General features: G+C 38.1%; 1 protein-coding gene across 4 annotated transcripts in view; it reads left to right on the top strand.

Moving 5' to 3' along the window:
• Positions 1–19,800, top strand: part of ETFA (electron transfer flavoprotein subunit alpha) — a 98,597-nt gene that overhangs the window by 58,924 nt on the left and 19,873 nt on the right. The gene's annotated exons all lie outside the window — the stretch shown is intronic.

The following is a 19,800-nucleotide window of genomic DNA, read 5'->3' as shown; positions in this document are numbered from 1 at the left end:
TGGTAGTCCTCCCAAGCTGTGCTGGGAAGCCCGGACTGACCAAATCACCCAATCCCAGTTCTTCCTGCAACCACTCTGTGGCCAGCCTGGCATCGGTTTAGGCCTTGGCTTAATGGAAGTGGGCCAGTCCTGGTTGTCTGAACCCAGACAGCTGGCAGGAGCAGACTGATTATGTTTCCATGGTTACCATGGGTGTGGATGGCAGTGCTGGGGTCCAGGTCCAGCCCTGTAGGCCTTACCGTCCCGCTGAGCTGCCCCTGCTGCTTAAGTGCATGCATTGAGCTGCCTCCAGCCTGAGGGCCCAGCTGTTACCACCCTTGGGGTTTAAATACCCAGGTTTGCCCCTCCAAGTCACAAAGAGATGTTCTTGTAATATTCCCTTTTAGGTAAGGGTTGGCAAGGGGTGGGTATCTCAGGTCTGAATCTTCATCACTTTTCTGATTCCGCACCCTGTCTAGGCCAGGAGAAGTTGAAGGGAGGATGCTTCCCTGCAGCTGGCCGGGTCACACAAAGGAATGCTGGAGCACCCAGGCTATAAGGTGCCCCTCTTCCAAAGGCAGTGTGTTGAGCCAGCAAGAGGAAGGGGTGCTATGAGGCTTGCCCAGGAGCGAGTGAGGCTGGAGAGGAGTTCAGGAGCCCCTCTCCATGCCCACAATCTGGGCACGCTACCAAATTTCAAAATATCTTTATTTATTTATTTATTTATTATTATACTTTAAGTTTTAGGGCACATGTGCACAATGTGCAGTTTAGTTACATGTGTATACATGTGCCATGCTGGTGTGCTGCACCCGTTAACTCGTCACTTAGCATTAGGTATATCTCCTAATGCTAACCCTCCCCCCCTCCCCCCACCCCACAACGGTCCCCAGAGTGTGATGTTCCCCTTCCTGTGTCCATGTGTTCTCATTGTTCAATTCCCACCTATGAGTGAGAACATGCGTTGTTTGGTTTTTTGTCCTTGCGATAATTTACTGAGAATGATGATTTCCAATTTCATCCATGTCCCTACAAAGGACATGAACTCATCATTTTTTATGGCTGCATAGTATTCCATGGTGTATATGTGCCACATTTTCTTAATCCAGTTTATCATTGTTGGACATTTGGGTTGGTTCTAAGTCTTTTCTATTGTGAATAGTGCTGCAATAAACATATGTGTGCATGTGTCTTTATAGCAGCATGATTTATAGTCCTTTGGGTATATACCCAGTAATGGGATGACTGGATCAAATGGTATTTTTAGTTCTAGATCCCTGAGGAATCGCCACACTGACTTCCACAATGGTGGAACTAGTTTACAGTCCCACCAACATTGTAAAAGTGTTCCTGTTTCTCCACATCCTCTCCAGCACCTGTTGTTTCCTGACTTTTTAATGATTGCCATTCTAACTGGTGTGAGATGGTATCTCATTGTGGTTTTGATTTGCATTTCTCTGATGGCCAGTGATGATGAGCATTTTTTCATGTGTCTTTTGGCTGCATAAATGTCTTCTTTTGAGAAGTGTCTGTTCCGAACAGACACTTCTCAAAATATCTTAAGACTAACAAAGGCAGCTGTGTCTGAGCCCAACCCTTCTAAATGGTGAACTTTAGTGCCAACTTCCCCTCTAACTGGACAGCCTTTTCTGTCCCAAGTCTCCAGAGAGAAATCAGGCCTGATGAGGGGGAGTCCCTGGAACCTGGACCCCAGCCTTGGTGGGGGAACCTCTGGAATGCATGGGGCGGATCCTGTTAGGGATATTTCCAAGCTGTTAGTTGCTGTTTAAAACAAATAAAATTGAAGACTTAAAAAAGAAAGTCACGTTCGTTAATATAGGCATGCATGACTTAACAATAGGGATATATTCTGAGAAATGTGTCATTAGGCGATTTTGTTATTGTGTAAGCATCATAGAGTGTACTTACACAAACCTAGATGGCATAGTCTACTAAACACCTAGGCTATATGGGGTAGCCTATTGCTGCTAGGCTACAAACCTGTATAGTATGTTACTGTACTCAATACTGTCGGCAATTGTAAAATAGTATTTGTGTATCTAAACATAAAAACTTAATATGTTGTGCTATGATGTTACAATGTCTATGACATCACTGAGGTGATAGGAATTTTTCAGATTCATTATAATTTTATGGGACCACCCTTATATATGCAGTCTAATGTTGACCAAAAAATGTTGTTATGTGGTGCATCACTCATCTTGTTCATCTTGTTAGAAGAATCTTCAAAGCTCATAGTCATTGGTACAAGTGTTTTAGAATTCTGATTTTCACTTAAAAGTTCAAATTTTGTCCTTGATAAGAAATACTATCGGTTGTTATCTCAGAATTGATGAGGTCACTTTATTCACAGTAAGATATCTGCGAAAAATGCAAATGCCTGCCAGATTTTCTTTGAAGTAAAAATTGTGTTTCATGAATAAAGTACCTGGTTCAGCTTGCAACTCAAACTATTAAACAAGTGCTTTCCCTCGAGACAGCCCATTGTACTGTGGTATGAAGTGGAAGTGCTTTCTACATTCTTCACAGTTTGTCACACAGAATATTAAAGATACATGTAATCCAAGGTCAAGATTTAATAAGGTTAATCTTTTTTTTTTTTTTTTTTTTTTTTTTTTTCCTTGAGACGGAGTCTCACTCTTATTGCCCAGGCTGGAGTGCAGTGGCACCATCTTGGCTCACTGCAACCTCCACCTCCCGGGTTCAAGTGATTCTGGTGCCTCAGCCTCCTGAGTAGCTGGGATTACAGGTGTGAACCACTATGCCTGGCTAATTTTTGTATTTTTAGTGGAGATAAGGTTTCACCATGTTGGCCAGGCTGATCTCAAACTCCTGACCTTAAGTGATCCACCTGCCTTGGCCTCCCAAAGTGCTGGGATTACAGGTGTGAGCCACCGTGCTCTGCCAAGGTTAATAATTCTTACTGCTTTATCAAGGACCTTAGGTGAAAGTGGCTTTAAAAAAAAACAACAAAAAACTGTGAGTATGTGGCCATGAAGAATGCAGTGAGTTTGGTGCCACTGCCTTGAAACTACCACTAAGGCAGTGTTACCCACCATCATTTTCACATCATCAGTGCAAATGTCAATTTGGTTTTTCCAGAATAAACCGTGGGATTCCAAAAAGCTATTTAACCTTTTGAGTATTTCATCACCACTTGTGTTCATTGCCAAGGATTCATGTAAAAATATTCTTCAGTGATTCCTTGATATCAATACTGGACAATAGAAGTAAAGCAGGAAACACAGTCATGTCTACAGACTTGTCAGGCAAAAGTACAATTTTGCAGATGAAATATTAACTTCATATTCATGTTTACAGCTAAATATTTTATTTAGCAAGTTACGTACCACTGGAATGTGACAGTGCCATAATTTGTTTTCCTGATTTTTCAAAGCAGGAACTCAGCAATGTCACCTTTATTAGTCTCTCAGCAACTATACTTCTCTAACCAATGAAATATGATAACTTAAGATTCTTCAGTGACTTTTTCTTTTCTAGCTTGAAAAGCTAAAATAACAGCTTTTGGCTCTTAAACTCATGACATTTATGTTAAAATAAAATCCAGTTTAGTTTTCTCTGAACTCTGAATGTTTGTTTTCAAAATAGTCATCACTTCCTTTGCATAAGATAGAGTAAGGTAAATTATTAGCATCTGTAAAGCTAAGAGAAAGATAACTTTTTCATATATTTATTTTATACAGTATTTTTTAGAGTATATTTCTCTTTTCCATAAGTTAGAGAACTCTGTTATCGGTTTCATCTTTTTCAGCATCTTTAGACATGGTTGTTGCTGCAGTGGGTTGAGAAAGTTAGTCTTCTCTATTTCAGTATAAATATTATCAAAATAGAATAGTTTTAGAGAAATTTAAAAATGAATAAAAGTTTAAAAAAATGTAAATGTTATTGCCATGTAAGACAACAAAGTGTATTTCTTGTGTTTCCTTGCAGGCACAAGGAAACCTTTAGTATTTCAAACATTGGTTTATTGAACAATAATGAAATTATAGAAATTATAGCAGTTACAACTGTAAGAACACACACTGCTGTACTGTCCTGAGAACAAACTAAGTTAATCCCTATATACACACAAATTTATACCTAAAATCAACTACCTTAAAAACTTTTAGGAAACATAAAAATACAGATGCATACATTCTATTAGCCATCAGAGTGATGGTTTCTTTAAAAGTCTTGGCACCTCTGGGAAACTCCACTGCACACTGTGAGAGAATGAAAGAAAAAAACGGTAAATAACATCTTAGTATTACTATGAAAATAGGTTTGACTTTGCAGAATCCCTGGAAGGGTCTTGGGGCTCTCGGGGTTGTCCTGACCATATTTTGAGAATTGCTGGTTGTCTAATAGTTTTGTAATATATTGTACAGACACTGAATACGTTGTAGAGATTATGGATTCTGTTATATTCCTATTAAGAATATTAACTTTGTGTTTTAGCAGGCAGTTAACTTGGCTGAACTCAAATTCCAGACTCAATCTCCTTATATTCAGTTCTTTTAGTCTTAGCCTGGCAGCCTAGAGCTCACCTCATACATGTCTAATGCGGGGGTCAGCCAGAGTTTTGAGTGGAGTGTATGTACAGAGTTTGTGGTTCTCCCTCTGTGGTTCTCTCCTTCTGGAATTTTTCCCTCACTTTCCAGCTGGTTTGGCAGTCATGAATACTGTCTTTTGTGTGTTTCCTCAACCAAAAAGACTGCAGGTTTCTATCCAGAGTATCTCCTTTCGGATTGGCTTTTATCCCTGTGGGGAATCTGCAAATGCCCCAAGGGAGGAAATGGAGATATATGCTGGGCTCATTTCAATGTGCCTCCCTCCCTTACAGGATTCTGCCTCCTTCAGTTCTGCCTGCCTAAGTTGATCTCCATTGTACTTAAACAGTTGCTATCTGTGTTTTAACCAGGTTTTGTAGTTGTTCTCAGCAGGAGGATTGGTCTGATACAAGCTATTCCCTCAGGGCCATAAGCCAGGAGTCCTGAGGCCCAGAATTGAATGCATTACTTCACTTGTGCTCTGACTAGTGCAGAGTTGGATTATTATCTCCCTAAATAATATTTTAATTAATGCTACTTAATAATGCATTAGGTTTTTGGCAGCCATATCCTACTGTTGGCAAGAATTACACTTATGGCCATCCAAAATCTCTCCCCTCCCCCACTTGAATTGCCTGCTATTAAACCACATCTCCTTTGTCTAGGAATAATTCAGTATTTCTTTGTTTTTAAAGCTGAACACAGTATTTTCATTGATTCTTATTTAATTTGGGTCTGTTTTCCCTACCATTGAAGCCTCTTGAATCTTTTAAAGCTTGATTTCGTTTTCTACTTTCCTTTCAACTTTATATTGTTTGAAGATCCTCTCATTTTTTGCCACTTTGAATAGCTATGGAAAGCATCATCAGCACTGCTCTTTCTGATGATCAATAGTAATAAGTTCCCTACTTCATAAAGTAAGGGGACACAAAGTCTGATTTGGTTATCCTCACAAAATAATATTTTATTAATTTGAAAAAAATATGTAATACTCAAAGGATGCCGTGAATTTTGTTATTTTTTTAAATGCTTTTTTGGGTCATTCACAATAATTTACACATGAATATGAAAGATTATGGAACAATTCCTAGTATGCTTATGGATTCATGCTCTCTGCAAGAATTCAGACCCAGTGATAGGAAAACACTAGTCAGTTCATAGCTTACTATTGTAACAAAGACTTCTTCTCTTTATTTTTTATTTTGAAATGATTTCAGACTTACGAAAAGTTGAAAATTAAAAGCAGTACAGCTGAGCCACCGTGGTGTATGTCTGTAGTCCCGGCTATTCAGGAGACTGAGGCGGGAGGATTGCTTGAGGCCAGCAGTTAGAGACCGTAGTACACTATGATCATACCTATGAACAGCCACTGCACTCCAGCTTGCATAATGCAGCAAGACCCCATCTCTTAAAAAAAAAAAAAAAAGTACTCTGTGTGTGTGTGTGTGTGTGTATGTGTGTACACATACATTTTTTCTGAACTAGTTGATAGTAACATTTATAGCCCTTTACCCCTAAAGACCTCAGTATGTATTTCCTAAGAATAGAAATATTCTCTTATATAACCAAAACACATTTATATACCATATCCCAATTTTGTCAGTTCATATTCTGATTCCAATTTTTTATTTTCTAATGGAATACTCCAGTTTTATCAGTTAGCCTAATACAGAATCCACTTTAGGGCCAAGTATTGCGTTTAGTTGTCATCTCTTTAGTCTTAAGTTATATGGTTGTGGTAAGGGATGGTTCTTGGTTCTTATTTAGTCTCAGTCTTAGGCAGATCCTCTGCACTTGGGCCTCAGAGTGAGGCTTTCTCAGTGTTCTTGCCCCTGCCCCCTGCATCTCTACCTGTGGCAGCCAAAGTCTGCTTTATCTGTAGTGATGGTAGTAGTTTGAGTCATCCTGAGAAAATTCAGGTGAAAGATAAAGGCTAGAAAGATAGGCTGAAATGAGGTGAGAGTGTGTAAATAAAAATTCTGGCTGTGTGAGGTGGCTCATGCCTATAATCCCAGCACTGGAGGCTGAGTTGTAGAATGTACAATAAGTTTACCTGTGAAGTAGAAGGAAACCCAGGAGTTCAAGGGTGCAATGAGCCGTAGTTGTGACGCTACACTCCAGCCTGGGTGACAGAGTGAGACCCTGTCTCTAATTATATAAAAATAAAGTCACCTTAATAAAAAAGATTCTATATGGTCCTGTCCGTTTGCTAGATGTGGGCTGCAAATTTGGTTTTTAGAAGCCAATTCATATTGGGAAACAAGATCAGTGCCCTGAGGTACAGTGTCCCAATGTAAAAACAAACTAATGGCACATGGGAAGTATCATTTGGCCTGGTATCAAGATCAGAGAGAGAGATATATCCCTTGAGTCCTTATAAAGAAGGCTCTATTGATTGACATCCTCAACAATACCTTTACTGTAAATAAGACAGTGGCTTCATAGGACTGCGTTTTTAATAAAGTCCCTCAGTGTACGCTAATTGCCTAATATTAAGCGCATTTTCGTGAGAGGCAGAAATTATGTGATTTCGTATCTGCTGTTCAGGCTTATTCTAGGGTAGTGACTAGTGATCTAGTTGTAGAACCCTTCTTCAAAGGAAATTTTATCAGGAAGCCCCATGTATAATATGGGAAAAAGTGGAGTTGAAGTGGGGTGGTATATCTAGAGTGCTACTAGCTCAGCTCTCACCCTTTCTCATTTTCCTGAGACAGTCTGTACTACACCTGTGCGGAATGACTAGCGCCCTGAGCACATTATCAGAACTACTGTCCAGAGAAAATTGTTGAATTGCATAGCCCCAGATCTCTACAAATGTGTCTATGGGAACTGAATTCTGATTTTTGTCATCTATTAGTATTTCAACTACTTTATTTTAAATTGTCACCCCTTTTAAAACCCCTTATTTAGTATCATTATCTTACTCTCAGAAACTGACCATTCCTTCTACTTCACAAGTAAACTTACTGTACTTTCTACATAAGCAAAGCAATACAAACAAAAATCCAGCTTATCTACATGTAGATAAAAAAAAGAGGGCCTCCCTTTTTAATTTTGCTAGTATGTCTGCTTTTCCTCTGGACCCCATCATTTTGTACCTTCTTTGAGACAGTGTTCCATTAGTTACCCCATCCTCCGAGTCAGAGTCTCTCCTCTATTGGCCCCTTTTCTATAGTCTTAAAAAGAAAACCCTTTATCTGCCCAGCAGCTTCTTTTCCTCATTACCTACTGCCCCTTTCACCTCTCTTGCTAGGCTAAGCTTGAAAATGTAGCTTATATTTGCTGTATTCCTTTTCCTTCCCATTCTTTTCTTTTTATTTAAAAGTTTATATATAAATTTATGAAAATATAAATATATATACAATTTACATAGAAATAATAAACACTAATGTTTTCATCCCTGAATTTAAGAAACAATATTACAGTACTGTTGAAAACCCTTGTGTACTCTTCCTTTAATACACATTTTTTCCTCCCCTCAAAAGTAACCGTTACTGGCTGGGCATGGTGGGTGGCTCACACCTGTAATCCCAGCACTTTGGGAGGCTGCAGCAGGAGGATCATGTGAGCTCAGGAATTTGAGACCAGGCTGGGCAACATAGCGAGACCTCCTTTCTACTTTAAAAAAAAAAAAATTTTAGTTGGGTGTGGTGGCATGTAGCTGTAGTCCCAGCTACTCAGGAGGCTGAGGTGGGAGGATCACTTGAGCCAGGGAGATCAAGGCTGCAGTGAGCTATGATTGTGCCACTGCACTCCAGCCTGATCAACAGAGCAAGAAAAAAAAGGAAAAAAGTAGCCATTATCCTAAATTTGATTATTATTGTTTCAAGACATTTCATTTTTACTTTTACTACATATCTACAGATCCCTAAGCAGTATATAGCTGAGATTTTCAATATGAATATGATGAATGAATTAGAGGCATACCAGATGTTGATCCTCTCAGCCTTTGGAACAGTGGATTTTATGACCAGCCTTGTTCGTGTACCATACAAATGTTATCTTCTGTGTGCCATGGTATAAAAAAGTTGGGGAGCACTGATATATAATATTATTGTGTATATTTTTGAAATTATCATTAGTAATGTCCTATATATGTTCTTTATCTTTTTTTCAATCCATCTTATATTTGTGAGGTTCATCTTTGTTAATGCAGGTAGCATTTTTTTCATTTGTATTTCATTTATGTATGGTATTCTGTTATATGAATTTATCACACTTTACCTATTTTCTTATTAATGGTTGTTTATTTAAGTAGTCTATAATTTCTTGCTTACAAATAATGTTACCATGAAGATTATTAATAATGTTTACTTGTATGTTAGTGTTTTACTAGAGAAATATGCCTTGGGGTGAAATTGCTAATTGTAGAGAATCTAGCTTTACCAGATTTTGACAAATTGTTTTCCAAAGTGGTTATTCCAGCTTATATTTACCAACAGTTTTAACAGCTCTCTGAACTTTGCTTATTTACAGTTTTAAAAAAACTTTTGCAGTTCTTGAGATAGGCGGTAGTTCTGAAGATGGGTGGTGATGGTTGCATAACAAGGTAACTGTACTTAGTGTCCCAGAACTATATATTTTAAAATGATTACTGGGCCGGGCATGGTGGCTCACACCTGTAATCCCAGCACTTTGGGAGGCCGAGGCGGGCGGATCACAAGGTCAGGAGATTGAGACCATCCTGGCTAACACAGTGAAACCCCGTCTCTACTAAAAATACCAAAAATTAGCTGGGCGTGGTGGCGGGCTCCTGTAGTCCCAGCTACTCGGGAGGCTGAGGCAGGAGAATGGCATGAACCCGGGACGCGGAGCTTGCAGTGAGCCGAGATCGCGCCACTGCACTCCAGCCTGGGCGACAGAGCGAGACTCCATCTCAAAAAAAAAAAAAAAAAAGATTACCATGGACTGGGCGTGGTGGTTCACACCTGTAATCCCAGCACTTTGGGAGGCCGAGGTGCAAGGATCACCTGAGGTTGGGAGTTCAAGAGCAGCCTGACCAACACGGAGAAACCCCATCTCTACTAAAAATACAAAATTAGCCAGGCGTGGCGGCACATGCCTGTAATCCTAGTTACTTGGGAGGCTAAGGCAGGAGAATCATTTGAACCTGGGAGGTGGAGGTTGTGGTGAGCCAAGATCGCGCCATTGCACTCCAGCCTGGGCAACAAGAGCGAAACTCCGTCTCAAAAAAAAAAAAAAAAATTACTATGGTAAATTTTATGTTATATATATTTTAGCACAATTTTAAAAAAGCTTTGCTGGCCTGATGGGAATGAAATCTCACTGTGCTTTTTATCTGCTTTTCTGTGATTACTAGTGAGATATCTTTTCATATGCGGAATATCCATTTATGGTTTTTTTCCCTTTGAATATTTAATGTTAATACCATTTGCTCATTTTTCTATTAAGTTATCTTTTTCTTACTGATTCTTGGAATTTCTTTTTTTTTTTTATTTTTTGAGACAGAGTCTCACTGTGTTGCCCAGGCTGGAGTGGAGTGGCGCGATCTCGGCTCACTGCAGCCTCTACCTCCTGGGTTCAAGCAATTCTCCCACCTCAGCCTCCTGAGTAGCTGGGACTACAGGTGCCCTCCACCATACCTGGCTAATTTTTGTATATTTTTTGTGGAGATGGGGTTTCACCATGTTGGCCAGGCTGATTCTTGGAAGTTCTTTATGTATTCTGGATACACATCTTTTGTTGGTTATGTGTGTTGCATACATTTTCTTTCATTTATGTCTGTCTTTTCCATTTAAAAAAATAATACCTTTTGATAGAGCATTAATTTTAATGTGGTTCAACTTATTTTTTTCCTTTTTGATATGTATTTTTTGTGTCTTATTTAAGAAATCATTCCTAAGTTAGGGTTGTAAACCTGTATTTTTTTCTAAAAGTTTTAAAAATTTTGTCCTTCACATTTTGGTTTATAATTATAATCTACTTGATTTGATTTTTATGTTTAATGTGAAGTGAGTATTCCATTTTCCCCCCATGTAGTTAATCAGGTACCTCAGCACCATTTATTACACATTCCCTCTCTCCTCCACTAATGCACAGCATCATCTTTTACATATCAAGTTTATATGTATGCAGGGGTCTATTTCTGGGCCATCTATTCTGTCCCATTGGCCAGTTGTTTATTACTGTACCCCTACTACACTTAAGCTTTATAATAAAGTTATCTGGTTGGGCAGTATCTCCCTTCTCAGTTCTCCAAAATGTTTTTAGCTATTGGTTCCCTGCGTTACTTTACAGTTTTAGAATTCATTTGTTAAGCTTCACAGTTGAAATATTGATCAGAAATGTAGGTATAACTCATTATCCAGATTTAGACTATTACTAAAATTGTATAGATACTAAAGCTTCAGAGAACTCAGACCTATATTTTATTATCTTAATAGGGAGAATTAATAACTGGTTCACAGTCTATTCAAAACCTCAAATAATTTTCCCTCAATTACAAAATCTTAAACACTTTTATAAGAATCCCAGTTCATGTAAAAATCTGCATTATGCATGTAAAACACCAGTTACTTAACACTTACTACACTCATTATTTGGTATGTTTTTGGACAGAATAGTGTGGAAACTGTACAGTATCAGTTATTTCTTCTACACTGCTCCAAACATGTACCATAATGTAAATAAGCAATGAGAAAATATGTTAAAGATACATGATGAATGCAAATAACTCTTAGTGAATAACCAAGACCACGTAAAAAAAAAATATATACTGATTAAAGAGTTGCCTGAGTTAGATTTGGTGGTGAGAAGTGGGAGAAGGGGCTGTTATCATGGTTGCGGTTCAGTGGTGAGTCAAAATGTATGGAAAGATTCTAGCAAAGGAGCTTACTATTGGATCCTAAGAAGTGATGGACAGTTTTCTCCACTCCTGAGGTCCAGAAATAGATGGCTGTGAACCATTGTCTGCAGTCTTAGATAAAACAATTAGATGAAAAAAAATCTAAAAAAATGTATGTCTCCTTGTGTTCCTTTTGCTCGTGGTTATAGAATGTGAGCATAAGATATGGTCCTGTCAGGAAAATAGCTGAGATACAGCTGCTGAGTAGACTGGATGGTCTCTCTTAGATTCATAAGCACCTTAAATGTGCACTCATGCAAATCCTTGATAGTTGTTTTTTTAAATTTGAATAGTGACTCCTGGGTTTAAAAAGTACATATTGTAACAAATATTCAGATAGCGAAAATTCTTCAAGTGAGGAACATTGGATGTATAGATTAATTTGGAAAGAGTCAAAATCTTTGCAACATTTGATCTTCTATCTGTGACCATGATTTTATTTCTCCACTTGTTTAGACAGTTTTATAATTTTTGTTATAAAAGTATGTAGATATATAGGAATGCAATTGATATTTATATACTGCTCTTACTAATTTATCTGTAGATTTTCTTGGATGTTGTACATACACAGACATATCTTCTGGGAATAATGAATAATGAAATTTTGCTTCATCTTTTTATTTTCTTTTCTTTTCTTTTCTTTTCTTTTCTTTTTTTTTTGGGACGGAGTCTTGGCTCCGTAGCCCAGGCTGGAGTGCAGTGGCATGATCTCGGCTCACTGCAAGCTCCACCTCCCGGGTTCATGCCATTCTCCTGCCTCAGCCTCCCGAGTAGCTGGGACTATAGGTGCCTGCCACCATGCCCGGCTAATTTTTTTTGTATTTTTAGTAGAGACGGGATTTCACCATGTTAGCCAGAATGGTCTCGATCTCCTGACCTCGTGATCCACCTGCCTCAGCCTCCCAAAGTGCTGGGATTACAGGTGTGAGCCACCGTGCCCAACCAATTTTCTTTTCTTATTGTGTTAGCTGTGGCATTGTTGAACGGAAGTGGTGAGGATAAACATCCTTGTCCTTCATTTCGAGGAAATTATTCCATTGTTTCACCATAGGTATTATGTTGGCTGTCTGTTTTTAGTGGATACCCTTTATCAGATTTTAAAAAGTTCCCTACAATAGGCAGTGTCATAGAATAGTTAAGAATCCAGACTTTCTAGCCAGGTTGCCAGGATTCAGCCCTTGGTGTTGCCACTTGCTGGCTGTGTGACTTTGGACAAATCACTTAACCCCTCTGTAGCACAGTTTTCTCAACTATATAATGGTGATAATAATAATTCATACTTCATACTGTAGTATTAAAGATTAAATGATTTTAAAGATTAATATGTAAAATAGGCTTAAATGAGTTAATATTTATATAACACTTAAAAACTGTGCCTGGTATATAGTAAGTGCTGTGTATTAGCCACTTTTACAGTACTGTCATAAATCCTTGTTTTCTAAGAGATTTTGTTTTATTTTGTTTTGAAATTATGAACAGGTATTGAATTCTTATTTCTTTACCTGAGGTTTGACACACTTACTGGATTTTGTTAGCACATTAATATTTGTTGAACTTAATAGAGTCTCAGATTTACGCTACAACTAGCATTTAATTTCTATGGCCTTTTAAAGGTTGGCGTATTTGGTGGTAGTTTCCATTTAATTTTATTTCTAGATTGCCTTCTATTAGCTTTTTTGATGGTGCTGACCTTACCTTCCTAACCATCTGAACATATAAGCATATTGCAATTATTAAAGAATCTGTTTTCTAATGCCAGGGAAATGTGTTCTTACGCTTAGTGCAACTTCTTAGTGGGAGTAGATTATTTTGTGTATATTTTGGTATTTTACTAACAGACCAACTGTCCATTCATAATGGTGAGACTAAGTGAATAGAAGTCAGTTTAAAGTTACCAGGTGAATAAGCAGTTTTTGAAAAATGTATCAAGATAATAAATTTTGTTTCTGGGTTCTCTTTTGAAAATTCACTATTGTTGAAAAGTCTGTGTAGGAACAAACTTTATAGACTTACTTGTATACAGCTGGGACTGAATTTATGGGCTGCCTTTCTAACTTGCTAAAAAGCTGAAGATTGACAGCTGCTTTCATACTGCGTTATCTAGCTTGGCTTTTAACTCCAAGAGAACTGTGTTCACAAATTGATGCTCTGTTCCTTTGGGGTTGGTATAGAAGCATTAAATTGTACTAAAATATTCATATGTGAGTGCATTTAGCTGAAAGCAATTGATGTTTTGTTCCCAAGAGGACAGAGAGAAATGCTGTATGGACCTGTACTCCAGAAAACACCCTAAGCATGCTTCTTAAAGGTAATTACATGGCCTGGATTATCAAAGCCCATACAGTGAAGTTTAAAATGACAAAGAAGAAGTTGTAGAATTTATAAACTGTGGTTTGTATATATAAATTATTTGGTTGTACAATAGTTAAAAACTTAATTGCCAAAAAACTAGGAGTTTTAATTATATCTTTGGTTTGTCTTCTCAGCTAATTTTTACTAGACTGATTGCTCTAAACATTTATTCCAGAGGTCTAATATCAATGAAGTTCTTTATCCATTATCATTTTATTATATAAAGCTAAAAATTGTAAGTTTCAGAGAGTGTTGAATTCCTTTTTACATATATATGGTAACTGTTTAAAAGCATGCCACCAATAATGATAAATTGACATGTCTTGTAGATAGTGAATCTAATTTAACAGCTGACATGAAAATCAATAAGAGTAGACAGCAGTCTTTGTCGTAGCTGTGTTGGTGTGGTAACTTGAAAGAAATAAAACTATTCTAAATTTCTATTCTTATTCTATGTAATTTTGTGTTTTTTTTCCTATAAAAACCAATGTATTTTCTCATATAGTTTCAGGTATGATAAATGGGCACATGAATGTCAAAGAACATGAGATACGTTACTAGAAAATGTTGATTCAATGGATAATTGGTCATTTAGCATATGTAATTCAGTACTGTGTTCACCTCAAGGCCAAAGATACAAGCACTGAGGTGTAGAGAAGAAGAGTTTAATAACATCGTTTAACTATATATTAATATTAACCAAACTTAGTCTGAAAGGAAATTTGGGAAATAGTATTTGGGACAGGAGGGTATACTCCACTTCCTTAAAGTGAGATTATTTTAGAGGATCTTAGGTTGCATAGTAAATTTATTTTTAACTGGCATTACTATTTTCCATATTACAAGCTCTACTCCAATTCTTACAATTTTAGAAGGTGCTTAAATGAGTTTTTCATAAGTCTTTGGTCTGAACTTCACAACTCAGATAGCTTTCTCTTAAATAAACATTTTGAGGGCTGGATGTGGTGGCTCACGCCTGTAATCCCAGACCTTTGGGAGGCTGAGGTGGGCAAATCACCCGAGGTTGGCAGTTCGAGACCAGCCTGACCAACATGGAGAAACTCCATTTCTCCTAAAAATACAAAATTAGCTGGGAGTGGTGGCACATGCTGTAATCCCAGCTATTTGGGAGGCTGAAGCACGAGAATCGCTTGAACCTGGGAGGCAGAGGTTGCAGTGAGCTGAGATCGCACCATCGCACTCCAGCCTGGGCAACAAGAGTGAAACTCTGTCTCAAAAAAACTAATAATAATAACAATAATAATAATTTTGAGAATGGTTTTGGATTTTAAGAAAAAAACTTTGTTTTTTTTTTGTTTGTTTTTGTTTTTTTGAGACAGAGTCTTGCTCTGTTGCTCAGGCCAGAGTGCAGCAGCATGATCTGGGCTCACTGCAACCTCTGCCTCCCAGGTTCAAGTGATTCCCCTGCCTTAGCCTACCTAGTAGCTGGGATTGCAGGTGTGCACCACCACACCCGGCTAATTGTTGTATTTTTAGCAGAGGCGGGGTTTCGCCACGTTGGCCAGGCTGGTCTCAAACTCCTGACCTCGTTGTGATCCGCCCGCCTCGGCCTCCCAAAGTGCTAGGATTACTGGCATGAGCTACTGCGCCTGGCCTGAATTTAAAGTAAAATTTTGAAGACAGTACAGTGAATTTCTATAAATCCTATACCTGGTTTTCCTTATTATTATTTTTAATGTAAATAATTTTTAATAATTACCACAAGATTCTAGAATGAAGTTTTTTAAACATGGGAAATTCTGTGATGGTTTCTGTCAAGGTTTCTAGTGATTTTTTTTATTGTGGTAAAATATAAAATTTGCCGTTTTAACGATTTTTTTTCTTTTTCTTTTTCTTTTTTTTTTTTGAGATGGAGTCTCATTCTACTGCCCAGGCCGGAGTGCAGTGGTGCCATCTCGGGTTCAAGCAATTCTCCTGCCTCAGCCTCCCAAGTAGCTGAGACTAAAGGCATGTGCCACCAAGCCTAACTAATTTTTGAATTTTCATAGAAACAGTGTTTCACCATGTTGCCAGGCTGGTCTTGAACTCCTGGCCTGAAGTGATCCACCCACCTCGTCCTCCCAAAGTGCTGGGATTATAAGTGTGAAGCACCACACCCAGTTGTTTTAACGATTTTTAAGTGTACAATTTAATGACTTCAACCACATTCACAACGTGCAGCCATCACTACTCTATTTCTGAAAGTTTTCATCACCCCAAATAGAAATCCTGTACCCATTAAGCAATAACTTATTACGTTCTACCTTGGCCCCTTGTAATTGCTAATCTATTTCTGTCTCTATGAATTTGCCTATTCTAGATATTTCATAAAGTTGAATCAAACAATATTTGTCCTTTTATGATGGCTTTTTTCATTTAGCACATTTTCACATTTCATCATATTGTATCATGTATCAGAACTTAATTCCTTTTTATGGTCCAGTCATCTGTAAACATTTTGCTTATCCATTCATCTGTCAATGGGTACTTAGGTTGTTTTATTTCACCTTTTAGCTATAGTGAATAATGCTGCTATGAACATTCACATGCAAGTATCTGTTTGAGTCCCTCTTGTCAGTTCTTTTGAATATATACTTAGGATTGGAATTGCTGAGACATATGGTAGTTCTATGTGTAACTTTTTGAGGAACCTTCAAATTGGTTTCCTCTGGTTGCTTTGTAGCTCTCATAAACTTCTTGACATAGAAGTTATGATTAAATGTCAAGAAAAGCTATGTGTAAGCAATGGCCAGCTCTTAGTGATTTGGGAAAGGAGGCAGTTTGGTGAATGGAACGAATACTACTTGGAAGTCAGGAGACCTAGGTTTGGGTGGCAGCTCTGTTTCCCAGGGCCTTGATTTTTATCATTGATGAAATAAAGAGATCGCATAGATAATTTCAAAGTTTCCTTACAACTCCAAAATTCTACTTAGAAATGTATAATTTAGCATGTTTTGACTTGGATCAATTAAAGAACTTTGCTGATAAAAAATTTTGATAGTTGGCCAGGCGAAGTGGCTCACGCCTGTAATCCTAGCACTTTGGGAGGCCAAGGCGGGGGGATCCCGAGGTCAAGAGATCGAGACCATCCTCACCAACATGGTGAAACCTTGTCTCTACTAAAAATACAAAAATTAGCCGGGCGTGGTGGCGCACACCTGTAGTCCCAGCTACTCAGCAGGCTGAGGCATGAGACTCACTTGAACCCAGGAGGCGGAGGTTGCAGTGAGCCGAGATCGTGCCATTGCACTCCAGCCTGGGCGACAGAGCGAGACTCCATCTCAAAAAAAAAAAAAAATTTGATAGTCAAATAAACTTTTTTTTTTTTTTTTTTTTTTGAGATGGAGTCTTGCTCTGTCGCCCAGGCTGGAGTGCAGTGGTGTGATCTTGGCTCACTGCCAGCTCCGCCTTCCGGGTTCATGCCATTCTCCTGCCTCAGCCTCCCGAGTAGCTGGGACTTACAGGGGCCCGCCCCCATGCCCGGCTAATTTTTTGTATTTTTTAGTAGAGACAGAGTTTCACTCTGTTGGCCAGGATGGCCTGGATCTCCTGACCTCGTGATCCGCCTGCCTCAGCCTCCCAAAGTGCTTGGATTACAAGTGTGAGCCACTGCGCCCAGCCAAATAAACTTTTTTTGAGACAGGGTCTCACTCTATTACCTAAGCTGGAGTGGAGTGGTGCCATCACATCTCACTGCAGCTTCAACCTCCTGGGCTCAAGTGATCCTCCTGCTTCAGCCTCCCAAGTAGCTGGGATCACAGATGTGTCCCACCACACCCAGCTAATTTGTTTTTTATTTTTTGTAGAGATGGGGTCTTGCTGTGTTGCCTAGGCTGGTCTCAAACTCCTGGCCTCAAGCGATCCTCCCACCTCGACCTCCCAAAGTGCTAGGATTACAGGCATGAGCCACTGCACCCAGCCTTCAAATAAAGTTTTTATTTGACCTGCTAAAATGCAAAGCTTTGTAATAGACTTGATTACATGTTCAAGTATTTTGATATCATAGACACAAATATTTCAATGTAAATTAACTGTCTGAATAGTTTTAGGTAAGTATATAATAATATACTTGGCTTTTCATAATTTCAGGCACACTTAAAGTGTATTTTCCCACAATGGAAAATCTCTGAACTGGTATAGAAGCAAATTAGGTAAATGCAAAGCATTTAATTATAAAATTGTTAAATATAAAAATTATATTTATTATTATTAATATTTTTAGAGGTGGGGTCTTATTCTGTTGCTCAGGCTGGAGTATGGCAACATGAGACCATAGTTCACTGCAGCCTCAAATTTCTGGACTCAAGAAATCCTCCTGCCTCAGCTTCCCAAGTAGTTGGGATTATAGACGTGAACCACTGAGCACAGCTGAAGTTATATTTGAATGTGAAACTATTCTCTTAAGAAAAAAAAAAACTTGTTTCAGGTCCTATACATCTTGCATAATTGAAATCTACAATTAGAAAACATTGAAAGGCCAAGGGTTGAAATTTCACTTTTTTTCTGGTTTACATTTAAATTTTTGAATTGCGTTTCACAATATAGTTAATGTCCTTGTTTTAAAAAAATTCTTTTAACTTTGTAGTTGAGCAACTGGGTTATTAAATTTGCATTTTGAACAAAAAATGTGAGGTACATAATGAAGTGTGTGCTAGTGATATACATCCCACCTGCTTTGGACATATTAGACTAGATGTGAAGAAGACATTTGCTTAGTTCCCTATACGTCCTGGGAGAAAAGGTAGGCTGATTAAAAGAATATGGAGGAGCTTATATCTAAGAATGAATTTGAATTTAAGATTTCAAAGAATCTTTGACTACATATTCTATCACTAAAAAGAACCAAGTCCATCTACTGAGCCATGGAATCTCCATTCATGTGAAAAATCTTCAGAGGCTAGATAAGGGCCCCTGCTTTTCTTCCAAATGCATTTTCTGGCTTCGCCTCTAGACATTTCCCTTTAGCAGTTATTTGGAACCAGATATTGACTTCACTGAAAGCCAGATCAAAATCTTTAGCTGAAAAGTATTAGTTTTCAGTGCAGGTTACATAAATTAAAAGAAAGAAACATCATCAACAACAACAACAAAAATAATTTCAGAGCCTTGCCTCTTTTGTGAGTCAGTCTCCTTGAAGGGCTTCCAGCTGGTGCATGTGTGTGGTGGGTGTGCATTAGAGGCTTTCTAATTGACATGCAAGTGGTTGATAGAGCAATAAATCTAAACAGTGTAGCTTGTCATATTCATGATAAGGAGACCCAGAGCTAATGTACAACTGATACTTTTAGTAACATGGAGTAAAAGCTAATGTTAGCTAAAATTGACATACTTTTTTTTTTTTTTTTAATATGTACAAACTTCAGTTGGCTCTTCACCAGGTCTCATCTTGTTTTAGGGATCTTTCTCTAAGATAAATATACTTTGTGGACTTTTAACAGACTGGTGACTTCAGCTAAAGCATATTACCAATACAGTAATAATATTGAGTCATATGTGGTATAGAAAAAGTGCTGAATTTAGAATCAACCTAGGTTAAGAAGCCTGCCTTTTGAGATAGAATGGTGGCTTCCAGGGGCTGGGAGGTGGGGGAAATGGGGAGATGTTGGTCAAAGGATACAAAATTTGTTATGCTGGATGAATAAATTCTGGGGATCTATTGTACAGAATGGTGACTATAGTTAATAAGAGTGGATTGTATACTTAAGATTTGCTAAGAGAGTAAATCTTAAGTGTTCTCACCACAAAAAGTAATTGTGATGTGATAGATATGTTAATTAGCCTGATTGTGGTAATTATTTCATAATGTTTACCTATATCAAAACATCACATTGTATACTTTAAATACATATAATTTTTATGTGTCAAATATACCTCGGTAAAGCTGGGGAGGGAGAACCTGCCTTTTACTAGGTGTGTATAATTTTGGACAACTCAGCAAGCCTGCCTGAGTCTCTGCTTTCTCTTCTATAAAATAGGAATCATTTCTACCCTATAGAGTTGTTGTCATAGTTAAATGAGGTCGTGTGTATAAAG

The sequence above is a fragment of the Pan troglodytes genome, chromosome 16 (genome assembly GCF_028858775.2).
Source record: "Pan troglodytes isolate AG18354 chromosome 16, NHGRI_mPanTro3-v2.0_pri, whole genome shotgun sequence".
NCBI classification, from domain to species: Eukaryota; Metazoa; Chordata; class Mammalia; order Primates; family Hominidae; genus Pan; species Pan troglodytes.
The sequence above is the reverse complement of the archived record's forward strand: the minus strand, read 5'-3'. Positions and strand labels throughout refer to the sequence as shown.